General features: G+C 43.8%; 1 pseudogene; it reads right to left on the minus strand.

The window, feature by feature from the left end:
* Positions 1-5,623: 5,623 nt before the first annotated feature.
* On the minus strand, positions 5,624-6,416 carry LOC136127272 (cdc42 effector protein 3-like; annotated as a pseudogene).
* Between the last annotated feature and the right edge of the window lie 13,130 nt (positions 6,417-19,546).

Genomic DNA, 19,546 nt, shown 5'->3' on the forward strand with positions numbered 1-19,546 from the left:
GGCAGGCAAAACAGATAAGACCAGACAAGACCCTGAGGGCCAGGTAACAAAATAAAAACCCACATCTGTATAGCCCTTTGTAATTGAAACACTTCCACACAAATGAGCAATATGATTTTTACAACACCCCAATAAAGGAAGTAGAATAGGTATAATGTTACTTTACAGACGAGAGGGCAGGATCAGAGAAATTATAGGACTTGCATGAGTCCCATAGTAAGAGGCAAAGGCGGGATTTCCAGCCAGGTGCGCCCTTTCCAAATAACCATAATTATGGAAAGTGCTTACCTGGTACTTAGGTGGTAAGACAATGACAGGTTGGGGCTTCTTAATTCCCCTTCAAAGGTCTTTTCACTACCTAAAAATGCCTACGTCATCAAATTATGTAATCAAATTTCTTTTTCTCTGGCTTTTGGTAAAATTTATTCTAATCAGTGCTGCCTCCAGGCAAATAACAGATAAAATTAAAAAGAAGACAAAGACTATAGACCAGTTCAATCCTTACGCTATTACTTCTAGTCTTCTGAAACAGTGACTATCGCACTTTATCTGGAGGTTATAGAAGCAGCGTTCTACTTTCGCCTGCAGTGGGCTTTCAACTAAAGAGGACCTCTAGTCTTCAGAGGTGTGGCCTAGAAGAAGCCTAAGAACCTAAACTTGACCCGCTGGATCAGTGTTATTATTAGGAGGCAGGGTTATCCCTGCATGAATTCATGCTCAGCCATTTAGAGACAGTCCAAATCAACCTAGCAGATTCCCTGTACATCCCAGTTATTGCACTTAATTATAAATGCTCATTAGCCATCAATGCCTTCATGCATTGGTAATCCTGCCAAACTTTTCTAACGTGACCTATGGGCAATACCCACCCCAAAAAAAAGTCTGGGACAAGTGCATCCCAGAATTCTTCCCTTGTTCCATTCTATTTTTAAGAAAGTAGTGAGCTATAACATGTCATCCATTTACACACTCAACTCATCCAAGTTATTGTGAAAAATAAAATAAAATCTGATCCCTTGGTTGGATAATTATTGACTTCTGGGTTCCAGTACTATAGTTTTAACATAACCCAGACCCTGTGTCTACACCAAATAAGAGAGGTGGCAGGGAAGCTACGAACCACGCAAACAACCAGCTGTTAACACATAGCAAAGGGGCTAGCAAAATCCCCGTGGGGATTCTAGACCGGCGTAATGCCTCACAATATCATTCTCTTCCATCTCACTTAGTTTTCTATTAGTGTCTTGGCCTTTTCTGAGAGCAGCTGGGAAAACTTGGGTCCAGAAAGATTGATCAGTCCTGCAAGTTTGCAACAGCAAAACAGTGATTCCTGACTTAGGATTCACGATGAGCCTATACAGTCTGCTCCAACTGGTGTTTGAAAATTTAGCTATAATACCAAAGGCATTTCTTAAATCTCACTGACAGAGATCTATATTCTCTCATTTGAAAATGTCAAGATTATGATCCGCACGCCTAGAAACTTCACCTCACTATAAGAAAACAGCCTTATAACCTTGGATTCAGGACCATGTGAAACCACCTTGGGGGCAACAAGCCCTTTGTCTGTCATTTATGGAAAAACCTAGCCTGTGAGGTCCTGGAGAGCAGAGGCTTTGCCTTGATGAAGGTTGGATTCACACAGTCTAGCTCAGTACTTGATACATAAAAGGATTCAATAGATACCTTTTGAATCAGTGAATGGACCTGCACGTTTAATTTTGGGAGATGAGAGAGAGGAGAATCAGCCAACTGACTGCTTATAGCCCTGGCGTTCAGGGGCTCTGAAGTGGCCAGGCATATTTTGAAAAGGTCATTTTACCAGCCTATAACTGCAGGCTAAAGTAGACGGGAATGGCGATCATTGGTGGTGTGGAAAAACAAGTTCTTACTGCCCCCTGGTGGTCAGGATGATTTCAGATTCCAAAGTCCTCTAGCACTCCTAGCACTGAATTTAAGCATCCTGGTAGCCAGGAGTCTGCAGGTTTCATTTACCCAACCCCTTCTCCAGACAGCAGAGTTCTCGGCTTAAAGGCCAGAAAGATGCCACCCCAATCCCAAAGTCCTCGAGGGAGGCTTTTCATCTCTATACTGAGAGAAGATGAATATGTCAAGGAGCTGAAATTGAACATTTTAAAGTGAACTGCCTTTCAGTGAATGGTCTGTGCTTTCAAGAGCTCCTAGAAAAAAAGGAAAATATTCAAGGAAAATAATAATGTCCTGTCTGGAACATTCAGATGTCTATCTATTTAAGACTATCAGGTCAGGTCACCCTTCTGAGCAAAAAAGACATTCTGGAACCCTTTCAGACTTTGAACTGTTAGCATTCCATGATTGCATTCCCACTTCATCGAAGGAGAAACTGAGGGTCCAAACCAACTTTTGGAAAAATGATAACTATCCTCTCAAGTCTACAGAAGGTTTTCAGTTTTATTTTGTTTTATTTTAAATGTATGGTAAGTGAAAAACAAAAAACAAGAAACCATAAACTGCTACAGAGGTTTCTAAGGCAGCATCACATGTGCAGGGATTTTTGTGTTTTATCCCACTTGTTGCCTCTCCAGGACCTAGAGCAGTGTCTGACTCATCAATACATATTTGGTGAATGAATGAATGAATGAAGCCTAGAGAGAAAGAGCTGTTTTTTAATGGAAATTATTGCTTGTTGGAGAGGATGTCATCTCCTTCCTTGAGAATCTTTAAAAACAGGTTGAATTCTCATTTACCTTAAAAATTATAGAATCTGACGCTGGAAGGAACCTTAGAAATCATCAATTTCTTCATTTGGTTTCATTCATTCACTTCACAGATGAGGAAAATGAAGGTCAGAGAGGTTAAACAACTCACCATAGGTCACACAGCAATTACATGGCAGACCCTACAGTGACTCCAAGTCTTCATTCCTGACACTTTCTAAAAGAGCAATGATGTTCAAAGTTTTTGGCTGTGACTTACAGTAAGAAATACATTGTGACCCAGTACACACCCACACAATTACACACACACAACACTAAAAATAGTTTCCTGAAACAATACTCACCTTCTCCATGTAATAACGTACCCTAGTCTACTGTCTACTCTATTTCATTTTTTTAATAATATTCTGATCACAACTCACTAAATTAATTTCACAACTTAAAATTTTAAAACATTATAACCTCTCAGGCTGAAGTCCTCCAGAATCTTCTTCCAAGGAGAAAAGAACTAGAGCGATCAGCTTCTTGGGACTCCTTGGCCCAAACATCCCAGTTTTATGACTCAGTAGAGGCAGTAGTATCTCCCACCGTCAAGTTTCATTTCACTTCCAAGAATGCAGTCCAAGCAACCCTGCTCTCCAGCCAGGGTGAGTAACCACACTACGGTGTTTCAGGACACAGACCAGGGCCATTGGTAGCAGCTTTGTCCTTGTCCTTGACTAGCTCTCTAACCCACAAGTTAGCAGGGATTTGCGTCCTTACATAAAAGAGCATGTCCTTATCTCTGCTGCCGTCACTCTCCCCTAGCCTAGGAGCCTGGGGGGAGGGGGCGGAGAGGAGGGCAGGAATAAGAGGAGCCCGAAAGGGGAAGCGCAGGACAAGTAGGTGGGTCTGAGGTCATCAGCTACGTAAATAGATGTGAACAGACGGAGTGCTAAACAATCTCCAGGAGCCAGGCAGCCTCCCCCCACCCGCGCACAGGGTTACACAGAGCCTCCTTCTCCAAAGCCCATTTGATCGTTTCCCCCCATCTCTTCCCCTGACGTCCTCTACCAAATATTCTCCCTCTCTCTCTCTCACACACACACACTTAGATGCTAAGATCGTTCACATGGTGGGAGATGGCTTCTCAGCTATTTCCCTTCTAACTGACAGGTTGGAACTTTCTCCTCTGACTTCCCACTTTCCCGCTGAGAGTCAGCAAGACGGGATTTGGCAGGGGGCTGCTTTACGGCAGCCACGGCAGAAAGCCTCCCCATAGCAACCTGGGCACATTCCCATGACTCCCTGACACAGGTGGAATTTCCAGGGCTGGCAACTCACCCCCTCTCAGAAGCAGCGCACAAGCTGCAGGCTACCCCCCTCCCTTCCCAGTGAGTCTCAGCCTGGCTTCGGGCTGCCCAGTAGTGAAGGCAATGAGCCAGGAAGGGTGCTGGACAATACTTCGAATATTTATTGGCCCTTTCAGATATCCTCAGACAGCTTTGGAGTCTACGGCTCCAGGTCTTGAGTTCTGCTCGTGAAAGGGGAAGATTAGAATGAACTGGGAGGCAGCAGAGCACTACCCAGCTCCGCCATCAATGTGCTGTGTGATGTTAAGTCAGTTACTTAACCTCTCTGGCTCTCAGTTACCTCATTTTTAACATGAGAGATTCAGTTTTCTAAAAAACGACTTCTCAACATTTCTTTATTATATTGCTATGCTTAAATAAAATTGTATCATCACTCTCATAGTATACAAATCCCAGATTCACAATGAAGACATGCATCTTTACCAAAATAAGTACAACATAATTAAAAGTCTGTTTCTGGAATTGGGCATTTTCCCCCATAATGAGATTTTTTTAATTCAACCATTTTAAAAAAATTGAAGTCTAGTTCATTTACAATGTTGTTTAGTTTCAGGTTACAGAAAAGTGATTCAATTATATATATTTATATAAACACACACACACATACGTATATTCTTTTTTTTATTTTAACATTTACTCTTTGTTGTGTTGTATGAAGTACCATGTAATGCACGTCTGTACTGTACTAAAACACCCATATTTCCAAATAACATTATGTGGTGTAGCCCACAGTCTCCGCAGAAGCATTGTGAGTAAAGTATGATAACAGATGAAGAAAAAAAGATAAAGCTAAGTATGAATGATTTTTCCAAACATACACAGCTTACAATGGAACCCCAATGGAAAGTCAAATGGCCATATTTGATGTAGTACCTATAAAATGTAGACTCTGCGATAAAAAGCCAGAGGCACATAAAAATACATTTAACTTTAAAAATAACTTAGTCACAGTAATACTTTGCTTGTGTCTTACCAACATGTAGCTGACAGTCAAAATTTTGCCATATAGACATATAGGGATATCTAAGAGCTACAAGCAAATCCCCGAAACCCATAAAGTTGTTCAAATGTGAAAACAGAGAAAAGTTCTAACACGGAAGAATTTGCTACGGGGAGAGCCCAAACAATATAGAAAACAGTCTAGAAAAAAGGCGTGGGTGTTAAATAAATTTTGACTTCCTCGTGCTCAGAAAATGCCAGAGTACTGTAAAGGTCCCTAATGTGACTGGCACAGCCCTTCATAAGTAGTGCCAGTCCTGGCCAAGCCAGATTTCTTACATGTCTGAAGGTCTGAAAACAAAAAAATGTGAGCTGTACGTCAGCAATGCCCGCCGAAAATGGGTTCTGACTCACTTCCTCTCTTTGCCAGGATAGGTTTTTTTGTTTCTTTCACTGTTTTTGCAAACAGGGCATATATCAGGTAAAAACACATTCTGTAGGAACGTCATTTTAGAAAACCCATCACGTGACAGCAAGTATAGCCAGCGAAGCTCTTCTCTTTGACTGTGGTTAGTTTTGTTTTGTTCTGGTTTTTGATACCTTTTATCCCAAAGGAAAAGAGCCAGCGGTGTCCTGTTACTTACTTTTATCCATGACATTCAGCACCTCATCCAGAAATGAGGGCCCAAGATCGAGCTGCAAGGAGAGGAGGGAACCCGTGAGATCAGAGAGGGACTCCTCTGATTTAGTCTTTTCCTTGACGAGCTCGCACGGGGCGGAATGGTCAAATGTGTCCTCCGCCGCCCAGTTGGGTACTGTTCGGAGAGGCTGCCCCTGCCCTGGCTGGACTGCGATGCGGACCCGCTGGACCCCCACGAGATGTCCCCCTGGTGGACTGTCCCGTTCTCCAACAGATTACTTTTCTCTGGAGCCTTCTCCTCCATGACCTGCTCACAGCTAAGCCGGGGCAGCCTTCCCGGCCCTAAGGACTCCTGTTTGGAACTGAATGTCACCAGTGACAACAAGGGCAACAGGAGTGCTTGGGGCCCTCTGATGGTTGGGAGGGAGATGGCATTTTTGAGCACCGGGGAGGGCATCTCTGTGAACATGGAGTCGGAGGTACTGTTGGCCCGGAAGAACTCGTTATGCCCAGGGAACTGGCCCGTGCATGCTTTCTCCTGGTTTCCAGGTAGAAGCTCATTTCCTCGAAGAAAGGAAATGTCTCCAAAGACAGTAGAAGCTCATTTCCTTGAAGAAAGGAAATGTCTCCAAAGATGTCGTGCTGGCCCTCTTTGCCGATGTGAATGGTGTGGCAGAGGTCTCCAAGGGAAGGGCTGATCATATCCGGAGACAAGATGTCCCTCAGTTTAAATTTCTTTCCTTTCTTGTTATTGGCAGCTTTCAGGTAAATTGGGGTCTTGGCTGACATTTTGGAGTTTGAAGATGTCGATTTTGCAAAAGGGAAAAAGGGCCACTCTCTTCACAGATGTTACAAGTTTCCCAATATCCTTTTTGATAGGAGCGGTCACATCATTTTTCTCAAGTAGCTTCTGAAGTGGCTCTGAAACGAGATGGAGGTCTAAGAGGCCTTCCTGGACTTACAGCCAAGCAGGGGTTTCTGGAGAGCCGGTTACATCCGCCAGTCCCTTCCACAGCATGGAGAAACCAGCGGCGCCAAGGATCCCAGCCGCTGACCCCGGGGCCGGGCGCCCGGCACCGACAGTCCCCGAAGGCGCACGCAGTCCCTGCCTGCCACGCGCAGATCCAGCCGGGTCAGCCGGCGCGGCGCCTGCCTGCTCACAGCATTATGCGCTCCGAGACAGCGTGAAGGTGCCCAAGGCCGGGGTCTCCGGACTCCTATACGTATATTCTTTTTCAGATTTTTTTCCATTATAGGTTGTTACAACATATTGAGTATACTTCCCTGTGCTATACAGTAGGTCCTTGCTGTTTATCTATTTTATATATAAGAGTGTGTATATGTTAATCCCAAACTCCTAATTCGGAGAGATTCAATTTTTTTTGAATTTTATTTCATATATTTTTATACAGCAGGTTCTTATTAGTTATCTATTTTATACATATTAGTGTATATATGTCAATCACAATCTCCCAATGCATCCCACCACCACCACCCCCCGCCGCTTTCCCCCCTTGGTGTCCATACATTTGTTCTCCACGTCTGTGTCTCTATTTCTGCCCTGCAAACCGGTTCGTCTGTACCATTTTTCTAGGTTCCACATACATGCGTTAATATACAGTATCTGTTTTTAGAGAGATTCAATTTTTAAAACAACAAAAATTAATTGGTCATCTTCAATGGTCCCTTCAGTAGTTCAGGGAATTAATTCATTATCTTGAAAACTAGCAAATAAATGAAACAGTCAACATTTGTTGGGTTTTTTTCCCCCTATATCAACTACAACACTAGATAATCAAATCGTTGCCAAGGGGAAGCACCTCCTTTTTAAAGTATTCCAACAAATACATAAAAAAATAAATGATGGGACATGACCATTTTGCAACATCTGATGAATTGATGAATCTAGACAACGAGCATCAGTGATTACTAAGGTCGATAAAAGAGAGACAGATGTTATGTGCTTCCCACCCACGAACTTGCCGAAAAGATCTACTCAGATCAAACCTAATCAGGTCAAACTTCTGGGTCCAGCAAGAAATTTGCAGGCAAAGAAGTGGACAGAGAACTGTTGAACTGCATTGCGAGCGTGCAGGCAGCACACTCCAGACTGCGAGGAACTCCACAGGCCATGCGCCCCGAGTTCCTCTCAAAATAAAGTGTAAGGAAAAGAAACCGATGAAAAGTGAACCTGGAGAGGAACAGGGACTCAGAAGACATGTCGACTTTTTAAAATGGAAAAGACTACACTAGCATGTCGAGAGAGTTCTGGTCGAACGATAAAACTGAAAGGAAACACCAGAAAATTATGACAACAGGAGTCAGCAGGGCGATGACTTTCAGGGTGGGGAGAGTCTATGGTTGGATCAGCAGACAGCACTGAGGGGGCTGATGGAGTTCTATTGCTTGGCTGTCCTCCCCTGCGTTTGTATTTTAATTCATAATAAGGTGATTTTTTTTAAATGAGAGAGTAGAAAAATCACCTTTACTTCCTGACAGAGCTAGAAGGCTGGGTTCTGGAATTCTAAATCTGGAAAGTGACAGGTGTCGTGATGACGAGGTTGGTTGTGGGACTGCTAAGCGGCAGGAGGCGGTGGGGGTGGGGCGGGGCAGGAAGGCCAAGGATGTCCTGGCTGCAGAGCTGCGGAGACTTGGCCTTGACTCCTGACTGCCACTTCCTGGCTGGGACACCAGGAAACTCAGCCAACCTCCCTCATCTCATTTTCCTCATCTACTAAGTAGAGATAATAGTTCTTGCCTTGTCATTATGACAATCAAATAAGATAACTCATCAGAGCTCATAGTACAGAATCTGGTGCACAGGAAGTACTCAGTACGGTCATCCTATTGTTATTATTATTACTAGTACTACTACTACTCTTGTTATTGTCTATCTGATTATTAGGATACCCCTAATGTGGACAGAAGTAAACCAGAAGGTGGATTTCTCCTTCAAAAAGGGAATACGAGAACATGGCCCCTTTGGGACACTAGTGACCGGGGCGGTTGCAGAAGGTGAAGCTTCGCAAGCCTTCCGCTGGCTCTCCCCAGTGTGACGTGTCCCCAGTGGACATGCTCCCTACTTGATCCACTCATCCTCTTCCCCATTAAGCACTCAACCAGGCTTCCACTTGAAGCCACTCTCTCATCAGAAGCCACTCTCATCAGTCTGACGGCTTCCTGTTCTTGCTGCTCTCCATGGGGTGCGGAAACCCCAGGGCACCACTCACCGCGTCCATTAGTCACTGGAGCCACTTTGTGTGAGGAAGCCTCCGGGACAAGCAAACACCGTGAGAGGCAGGAGAGCCTGGTGGCTACAGGGCTGATGACCCACACCCACCCCCGGGTTACCTTAAGGATGAAGTTCTGAGTGGACACACACAGCCTTTGGAATCTGGGGAGCACCAGACCCTTGTCAGGAATTGCTGTGATGCCTCTGGCATCAGAATGGCCAGATGTCTCCTGCTCTCCTTACTTTAACTTCCTGGGCAGGGAAAGTAATAGACTCCCGTGCTATTTGGGGCTAAGCGTAGTCAGTCTTCCTTCACGTTATTATTCAGACAAGTTCCTCTTACCTGTGAGACCACGGGCAAGTTATTTAACCTCACTGTGCCCCCATTTCTTCATCTATAAAATCTACATAAGAGAATCTGCTTCATACGGTTGTCATGGAGAGTAACTGAATTAAAAAAGACAAATTGCTTTAAACGATGCCTGGCACGTGGTCTGTTAAAAAAAAGGCTCCGTTTCGCAGTTTTCTGGATTCAAGTACTAGCTCTTTCCCCTATTAGTTCAATGACACTCGAGAAGTTGCCTCACTTCTCCACGTCTCTGCTTGTTCATCTATCAAATGGGGATAATAATAGTGCCATGCTTGCTGGATTGGCGTGAATATGAAATAGATAATGCAAAAAAGATCCTGGCTTACACAAAATATTTAACAAACATTAGATATTATTATCCCTATAATACCAGATAATAAGCAAAGTTTTGTTTGTTCCTCGCGATCCAAAGAGAGCAAAATGCACAAAATACTCCAACAAGATACTGGGTAGAGATCCTCCAAAGCAAAGTCCTCGTCTCCAGGCACTGAGATATTCTCGCACACCACGAAATGGCACCGCTGGGATCAAGGATAGGCAGGTCTCTCAGGATCCATCACATTTCAGGGGACAGTAGAGCAGTGAGACACATGGTGTGGCACCTCTAAGCCACAGGAAAAGGGGATGGATAAAGGGGAACCAGCAAGCAGATTTTTCCATGGAAGGATGGTGAGTAAAGGGAGGAGGAAGGCGTGGCAAAGAGGAGAGAGGCTTCCTTTCTACCATATGAGGTGCATTCACCAACCCAGCCTCATCGTTCCAAAGAACGACCGAACCATTATTACGGAGAAACAGCAGCTAGAGCCTACTGGGGTAACAGGATTCTCAGAGTCTTGATCTCTAGTTGCCTTTTCGTTCTGATACTTCATTTGATTCTCTCAACAGTTCAGCAGGACAGAAAAAAACGTGAAGGGGAAACCCTATTTCACAGATGGACTGCAGACAGAAGAGAGAGAGAAACTTATCCAAGGTCAGGAACAACTTGGGTCTCTTCACCCGTTACCCAGCGCTCTCTGGCTGAGCACAGGTGTTCTCATCCTGGGCTACTTGTTGGAACCACCTGAGAAGCTCTGAAAAGTACTGGTGCCCGGGTCTCCCTGACGGAGATTCTGATGAATTTGGTTTGATGTATTTGGTCTGGACATTGGGATTTCTAGACACTCCTCATTCAGTTCTAATGCACAGCCAAGGATGAAAATTACTACTTGAACATATTTGATTTCGTGGATAATAAGTTAAATCCACACTTCACCCAGGGCAGCTCTGATATCTCCTTTGTCCTTTTGGGTAAGGCAGGCAGATAGGGAAAAGAAACAATGTAAAAATTAATTCCTTCCTTGAAAAATGAATCCAGGCATCTTTTGGTTATCTACCAAGAGGGGTGGTGTATCTGAAAACTTCAAAGGAGGGAAGGGTCCACTGTTTCCCTCTATACATTTCCAAAATTTTACTACTTAATTTCATTTGTGTTTCAGCTGAAAAAGAAAACCACTTTTAATAGAATACCCCTTCCTTAGTATGAAAATCAAGATTATCTTTCCACAAACTTGCTTTTCCAGAACTTGTTTGATTTCAATAAGCTAAAATTTATTAAGGATCTACAACGTTCAATGGCTCATGCGACATTTATTGAGATTTTGCTAAATGAGTGTGACATAGTTCTACACTCAAGGGATTATAAACTTGTAGGGAGGACAGGAAAGGTACACAGGTAACTACCAGCAGAAAGTTATGCCAAGTGCATGGAAGTAATTAGGACACTGCTTATCACACCTAAGGTGCTCAGTCTTTATATGGGAAAAGAAGAACAGGAGGGGTGGTGGGAGGAATTGGGAGATTGGGATTCACATATAGATAGAGATTGGGATTCACGTATAAAATAGACAACTAATGAGAACCTACTGTACAGCACAGGGAACTCTACTCAATGCTTCATGGTGACCTAAATGGGAAGGAGATCCAAAAAAGAGGGGATACATATATACGTATAGCTGATTCACTTTGCAGTACAGTAGAAACTAACACAACATTGAAAAGCAACTATACACCAATAAAAATTAATTTAAAAAGAAAGAAGACAAGGAGAGAAGAAGAGAGGTGGGAAGAAGGACTGGAAGGATGGGAGAAGTAAAAATTTACTATGGATTTTTTTGAGATGAAAGCCCATAATGTGTTGGGAGGGGGTTGCAATGGCAGCTTTGAGAAGAGGTTGGAGTCACGAGGTTTGGAAGTGGAGAGGCAATTCCATTTGGAGGGAACAGTACACAAAAACAGGAATGTGCAGAGGTACGGCTGTGTTTTTGCTTTTGTTTTTTTTTAATATTTATTTATTTATATATTTGGCTGTGCTGGGTCTTAGTTGCAGCACACGGGATCCAGTTCCCTGACCAGTGATCGAACCCAGGCCCCCTGCACTGGGAGCGTGGAACATTAACCACTGGACCACCAGGGAAGGAGGGCATGACTATGTTTGGGAAACACAACATGGTATGACTGGAGAGAGCAGAAGGAATATCAACACTGAGAGTAAGAGAGAAAGTGGTGAAAGAGAAAGCTGTTGCCGGTATGAAAGCAATGGACAGAATAAGGTTCTTATTCCTAACTGGGAGGCAACAGGATGACAGCAAGTCTTGGTTTTCTCAAGACAGTATTCATTTACATCTCTGGTTCACGCATAATTACTAAGAACACCCTGCTTCACTCTCAAAAGTGCTGTGGTTTGGATAATAAATTATATGATCATCTTAGCAACAAGAAACCTTTAAGCTCCTTTAAAAAACAGAGGGCAGAGAGATTGGTTCAAGATGGCAGAGTGGAGGGGCGCGTACTTGCTCCCTCTTGTGAGAGCACCGGAATCGCAACTGACTGCTGGACAGTCATTGATGGGAAGACACTGGAACTCACAAGAGAGGATACCCCGCATCCAGGTACAAAGGAGAGGCCACGGTGGGATGGTAGGAGGGGCGCAATCACAATAAAATCGAGTCCCACGACTGCTGGGTGGGTGGCTCACAAACTGGAGAACACATACCACAGAAGTCCACCCACTGGAGTGAAGGTTCTGAGCTCCACGTCAGGCTGACCAACCTGGGGGTCTGGCGACAGGAGGAGTTCCTAGAGAGCCAGACTTGGGGGCTGGTGGGATTTCACTGCAGGACTTCGACAGGACTGCGGGAGGCAGAGACTCCACTCTTGGAGGGCACACACAGGGTAGCGTGAGCATTGGGACCCAAGGGAAGGAGCAGTGACCCCAGGGGAGACTGAGCCAGACCTGCCTGCTGGTGTTGGAGGGTCTCCTGCAGAGGCAGGGGTGGCTGTGGCTCACCGTGGGGACAGGGACACTGGCAGCAGAGGTTCTGGGAAGTACTCCTAGGCGGGAGCCCACCCAGAGTCCACCATTAGCCCCACCAAAGAGCCGGGTAGGCTCCAGTGCTGGGTTGCCTCAGGCCAAACAACCAACAGAGACGGAACCCAGCCCCACCTATCAGCACACATGCAGATTAAAGTTTTACTGAGCTCTGCCCACCAGAGCAACACCCAGCTCTTCTTTCTCTAGAAGAAAAGGTGGGCATGGAGGGAACCTAACGCAACATAATTAAGACCACATACAACAAACCCACAGCAGACATCATTCTCAATGGTGAAAAACTGAAAACATTTCCTCTAAGATCAGGAACAAGACAAGGGTGTCTGCTCTCACCACTATTATTCAACATAGTTTTGGAAGTCCTGGCCACAGCAATCAGAGAAGAAAAAGAAATGAAAGGAATACAAATTGGAAAAGAAGAAGTAAAACAGTTACTGTTTGCAGATGACATGATACTATACGTAGAGAATCCTAAAGATGACACCAGAAAACTACCTGAGCTAATCAATGAATTTGGTAAAGTTGCAGGATACAAAATTAATGTGCAGAAATCTCCTGCACTCCTATACACTAACAACGAAAGATCAGAAAGAGAAATTAAGGAAACAATCCCATTCACCAATGCAAGAAAAAGAATAAAACACCTAGGAATAAACCTACCTAAGGAGGTAAAAGACCTGTATTCAGAAAACTATAAGAACTGATGAAAGAAATCAAAGATGACACAAACAGATGGAGAGATATACCATGTTCTTGGATTGGAAGAATCAATATTGTGAAGATGACTATACTACCCAAAGCAATCTACAGATTCAGTGCAATCCCTATCAAATTACCCATGGCAATTTTTACAGAACTAGAACAAAAAAATCTTAAAATGTGTATGGAGACACAAAAGACCCTGAATAGCCAAAGCAGTCTTGAGGGAAAAAATGGAGCTGGAGGAATCAGATTCCCTGACTTCAGACTATACTACAAAGCTACAGTAATCAAGACAGTATGGTACTGGCACAAAAACAGAAATATAGATCAGTGGAACAGGATAGAAAGCCCAGAGATAAACCCACGCACCTGTGATCAACTAATCTATGACAAAGGAGGCAAGGATATACAATGGAGAAAAGACAGTCTCTTCAATAAGTGGTGCTGGGAAAACTGGACAGCTGCATGTAAAAGAATGAAATTAGAACACTCCCTAACACCATACACAAAAATAAACTCAAAATGGATTAGAGACCTAAATATAAGACTGGACACTATAAAACTCAGAGGAAAACATAGGAAGAACACTCTATGACATAAATCACAGCAAGATCTTTTTTGATCCACCTCCTAGGGTAATGGAAATAAAAACAAAAATAAACAAATGGGACCTAGTGAAACTTAAAAGCTTTTGCAAAGCAAAGGAAACTACGAACGAGACGAAAAGATAGCCCTTAGAATGGGAGAAAATATTAGCAAACGAATCAACAGGCAAAGAATTAATCTCCAAAATATATAAACAGCTCATGCAGCTCAATATTAAAAAAAACAAACATCCCAATCCAAAAATGAGCAGAAGACCTAAACAGACATTTCTCCGAAGAAGACATACAGATGGCCAAGAAGCACATGTAAAGCTGCTCAACATCACTAATTATTAGAGAAATGCAAATCAAAACTACAATGAGGTATCACCTCACACCAGTTAGAATGGGCATCATCAGGAAATCTACAAACAACAAATGCTGGAGAGGGTGTGGAGAAAAGGGAACCCTCTTGCACTGTTGGTGGGAATGTAAATTGATAGAGCCACTATGGAGAACAGTATGGAGGGTCTTTAAAAAACTAAAAATAGAATTACCATATGACCCAGCAATCCCACTCACTACTGGGCATATACCCAGAGAAAACCATAATTCAAAAAGACACATGCATCCCAATGTTCATTGCAGCACTATTTACAATAGCCAGGTTGTGGAAGCAACCTAAATGCCCATCAACAGACAAATGGATAAAGAAGATGTGGTACATATATACAATGGAATATTACTCAGCCATAAAAAGGAACGAAATTGGGTAATTTGTAGAAACGTGGATGGATCTAGAGACTGTCATACAGAGTGAAGTAAGTCAGAAAGAGAAAAACAAATATGGTATATTAACGCATATATGTGGAACCTGGAAAAATGGTACAGATGAACCAGTCTGTAGGGCAGAAATAGAGACACAGATGTAGGAAAGAAACATATGGACACCAAGGGGGGAAATGGCGGGGGGGGCGTGGTGGTGGTGGGATGAATTGGGAGATTGGGATTGACATATATACACTAGTATGTATAAAATAGATAACTAATAAGAATCTGCGGCATAAAAAATAAATTAATTTAAAAAAACAACAACAACAAAAAACAGAGGGCAAAGGAGTTGAAGAGGGATGATATCAGAGTTGTATTTTACAAAGACTCATCAGGCACTTCTATGGGGTTTATGTTCAGTAGGGAAAGAAATAAGATAGGGATGGGACGATCATTCAGAGGCAATAGCTTTATTCTATGCAAAAGTTAAAAGAGGCTCAACTGAGGTGGTGGCCAAATGTGGAAGGCAGCCTCTGAGCTAGCCCCAGTGAGCCCCATCCTTCTGCCTGCATAGGGCTGACCTGTGTAACTAACAGGGTATCACAGAAATGATGGAGTATGACTTCGGAGGTCAGCTCATAAAAGACTCTGTGGCTTCCTTCTTGTTCTCTCCTCCTTGGATCACTTGGTCTGGGAGAAGCCAGCTGCCATGTTGTAAAGACCCTCCAACAGCCCCATGAAAGGTTCACGTGATAAGGAACTGAGATCTGTCACCTCCAGCACAGATTCACAAATCTGCCAGCCCTCTGTGTGAGCCAGCTTGGAACTGAACCCTCCAACCCCAGCCAACCCTTCAGATGACTACGGCCCCAGGTGCCATCTAAGTACAAACTCACGAGAGCTCCTCAGCCAAACCACCCTGCCAAGCTTCTCCTGATTTCCCGACCCACAGAAACTGTGAGATAAAAAATGTTTATTACCATTCTAACCTGCTAGGTTTTGGGTAATTTGTTATGCAGCAACAAACACTAGATCGTGAAAATAAAAAGGAAAGGGTAAACTTGAATTGCATATGGAAACCTAAAGTAACTGGCATGTGAGTCCTCCCCCCAGTTCCTCCTTCAATTAACTGTGTGATGTTGGTGAAATTACTTCACATAGAAGAGTCTTGGTTTCCTCATCTGCAAAATAAGCAGGCCTGACCAATTACCTTCAGTGTCCCTTCCAGCAACCAAATTAAATGGTCCCATTATTCTAAAAGCACCCTTATTCGTCGCTGAGCAGGGATTAGAAATTATCCCATTATCTGGAGGGCTCTCCACGTCTCTGACCTCATCCTGTTCAACCATCTTATCAACGACTGAATTGAAAATACAAAAGGCATTCTTGTCAAAATCAAAGATGATGGGAAACTCTGAGGGAAAGCGATCACTGCTGAAGCAACATGCTTAAAAATCTTGAAATTCAGGAACAATGAACCAAGCATAACAAGACAAAAAAATGTAACAGACTCACAGACAGCCTGTGAAGGTCTGAAAATTCATCCCTAGGAGCATCAGAGTGTGGTAAGAGTAACATTCACTCTCAGTCATGTGAACTGGTTGCCAAGGAATGAACGTGCCTTTCTTTTGCTGAATTTATTCAATAATCATCCAGGCACGGTACCAGGCATTAGGGCTACAGCAATGACTAAGACACACATTTAGACTACATTTATAGAATTACAGAACCTAAAAATAAGGGAGAAGGGAACCCTATACTCATCCTTGCTTGGTCAGATCATATTTGATCTATAGAAAAATTAGAGCTTGGTCTGAGAAGAGTTAACCAGAATGGATATGGAACTCAAAGTAATCAGAATCAAACAACCTTTATCCAGTGGCTACTCTGTGTGTCCTGTCCAGGGACAGTCCGTCCAGAGAGAAGAAAGGGTGGCTTAGGATAGAATCTTGCCGAACGCCAATACGTAAAGGACACGCAGAAGAGGAGGATCTGCAAGGGACTGCGTATGAGCAGCAAGAGAAGCACGAGAAAAATCTGGAAGCTAAAACAAAAATGTGTTTCCAAGGTCACAGGCATGTGATCTGGTGCTTGCCTCTTCATCCAGTCTCCTCTTCTACCCTTGCAACTCATTCATTCTAGCTCAACCACATGGGTCTTCCACTTGGTTCTCAAATACCCCACACTCTTTCCTAACTCTGGGTCACTCGTTGTCTTTGCCGTTCCCACTGTTTGGCATGTTCTTCCCCCAGATCCAAGAATGGTCCAGTCTCTCACTTCATTCAGCTCTCAGCTCAGATGCCACCCCCTCAGAGGGCTGACCCTGATTCTATCTTACCCTGTGTCTCACCCTGATTCATTTCTCTTCTCAGCATTTATCACTCACCTCCTAACATTTTATAAATTCGCTTGCTCCTTTATTTACTATCTCCTCATCTCCCCCGGCCCCATATATACATGTTGATTCCACCTGCCTCTTTCCTTGGTGGATCCACACTGCACAGTACATACAGTGTCTGGTACACTGTAGGCGTTTTGTGAATATTTGATAAGAGAATTAAGTAGAATCAAGATGCCAAGGAGGACTCCGGTAATCTTGACAAGAACAATTTCAGTGCAGGAACAAAAGGTCAGATATATAAGGGATAATAGATTAAACAAGGCCTGAGAAAGCAGGAGGAGATGAGATATGAAATACCGATAGTGGAATTAGCCTGAGATGGGAGATGGGAGCCTTAAGAGGGGAGGAAACAAAGGGCGAGTACAGTTCCTTGGTATGGGGTTAAGAAGGTGAAGGATTCCTCACTTCATGACTGTTGTTTTGTTTTTAAAGTAGTATTAAGGATTCATCCACTGAGATAAAGTGGGGCAAGTGGTGGGACCATGGGTTTGAGGAAAGTGGAGTAAAGGAAATTTGAAATATTCACTGTGAGAGAAGCCAGGTGGCAAGGTGGGTTCAATAAAAGGGCAATGAGCACGGGAAGACGGTGGCCGAGTGAAGGCTCATAGAATTAAGTGGGGAAGGAGGTGAAGCCAGGAGGGAGTTTATAGATGGGGGCATACAAAGTGGTCAAGAGACTGGCCTCTATGGGGTCAAAGAACAATGGCCACCCTGTCACTAACAACCAGTTGAAGGGACAGGGAGTATCTATCCTGTCAAGAGACCTCACTTAGTTTAATGAATTGATTTGAGCATAGCTATTATTTAAATAAACTTTTAAATTTTAGAATAGTTTTACATTTACAGAAAAATTGTGAAGATAATACAGAGAGTTCTTATAAACTCCATACCCACTTCCTCACATTTTTTTTTTTTTCTGGGCTCGCCACAAGGCTTGTGGGATCTTAGTTCCCCAACCAGGGATGGAACTCAGGCCCTCAGCAGTGAAAGTATCGAGTCCTAACCACCGGACCGCCAGGGAATTCCCCCACTTCCCCCCCGCCCCCCCCCCCCCGCGTTATTAACTGCTTACATCCACAGGGCATACTTGTCACAGTTACCAATATTGATACATTATGATTATTAACTAAAACCCATACTTCATTCAGGTTTCCTTAGTCTTTATCTCATGTCCTTTTTCCATTCCAGGATTCCATCTAGGACACCACATTACACTTTTCATCATGTTTCCTTAGGCTCCTCTCGACTGAGAGTTTCTTAGATGTTCCTTATTTTTGATGACCTTGACAGTTTTGAGGAGTTCTGGTCAGGTGCCTTGTAGCATGTCTCTCAACTGGGATCTTTCACTGATATTCTTCTCATGGTTCGACTGGTGTTATGGGTTTCGGGGAGGAAGACCACGGAGGTAAAGCACCGTTCTCCACACATCATACCAAGAAGACACACTATCAACATGACTTTTTACTGCTGATGTTGCCCTTGATCATCTGATTGAGGTACAGTTTGTCAGCTTTCTCCACCGTAAAGCTACTGTTTCTCCCCCTTTCCACGCAAACCATAGTTTTTGTTGTTGTTGTTTTGTTTTGCTTTGATCATGTACGATCGGCATTTGTGAGGCTGGATATTTCAAAGAAAAAAGGTTGCAGGTTGTGATGGTTACTTTTTTTTTTTTGGCCACACCTCACAGCATGCAGGATCTTAGTTCCCTGACCAGGGATTGAATTCGTGCCCCCTGCGGTGGAAGCGTGGAGTCAACCACTGGACCGCCAGGGAAGTCCTGTGATAGTTAATTGTTATGTGTCAACTTGACTGGACTAACAGATGCCCAAACAGCTGGTTAAAACATTAGTCCTGGGTGTGTCTGGGAGGGTGCTTCTGAGGGAGATCAGCGTTTGAATGAGCACACTGAGTAAATAAAGATCACCTTCTCCCATGTGAGTGACCATCATCCAGTCAGCTGACTGGCTGAATAGAACAAAACGCAGAAGAAGGGTGAATCTGCTCTCTCCCTGAGCTGGGACACCCACCTTTCACTGCCCTTGGACATGGGCGCTCCTGATTCTTAGGCCTTTTGACGTCAACCAGGAGTTACATCATCGGCTCCCCTGGTTCTCATGCCTTCAGATGAGGACTGAATTACACAACCAGCTTTTCTGGTTCTCCAGCTTGTAGACGGAAGAATCATCTGTAAACCAGGCCTGAGTCTTTTCTTCCTCTGTCAACTGATCATAAGTAACTCCTCACGAGGCCACACGTGAAGGGTGGGGGAGAGAAGGCAGTCTAGCAGGATTGGGGACCGTGGCCCTTTGGGCCACTTCTTCGTGTAACTTACTTGCGCCTTAGGGCCTGCTCTGGCCCAATCACTTCCGCTTCCATTTGATGATGGAGAATGGCCACGCGTGCCCACCTTTACGGCTTGATGCGTCAGATAATACGCATTTTGTGAAGACCAGCCCGGGTCTCATGATAAGTTGGTGGCCCATGGTCAAGTA

The sequence above is a fragment of the Phocoena phocoena genome, chromosome 8 (assembly GCF_963924675.1).
Source record: "Phocoena phocoena chromosome 8, mPhoPho1.1, whole genome shotgun sequence".
NCBI lineage: Eukaryota > Metazoa > Chordata > Mammalia > Artiodactyla > Phocoenidae > Phocoena > Phocoena phocoena.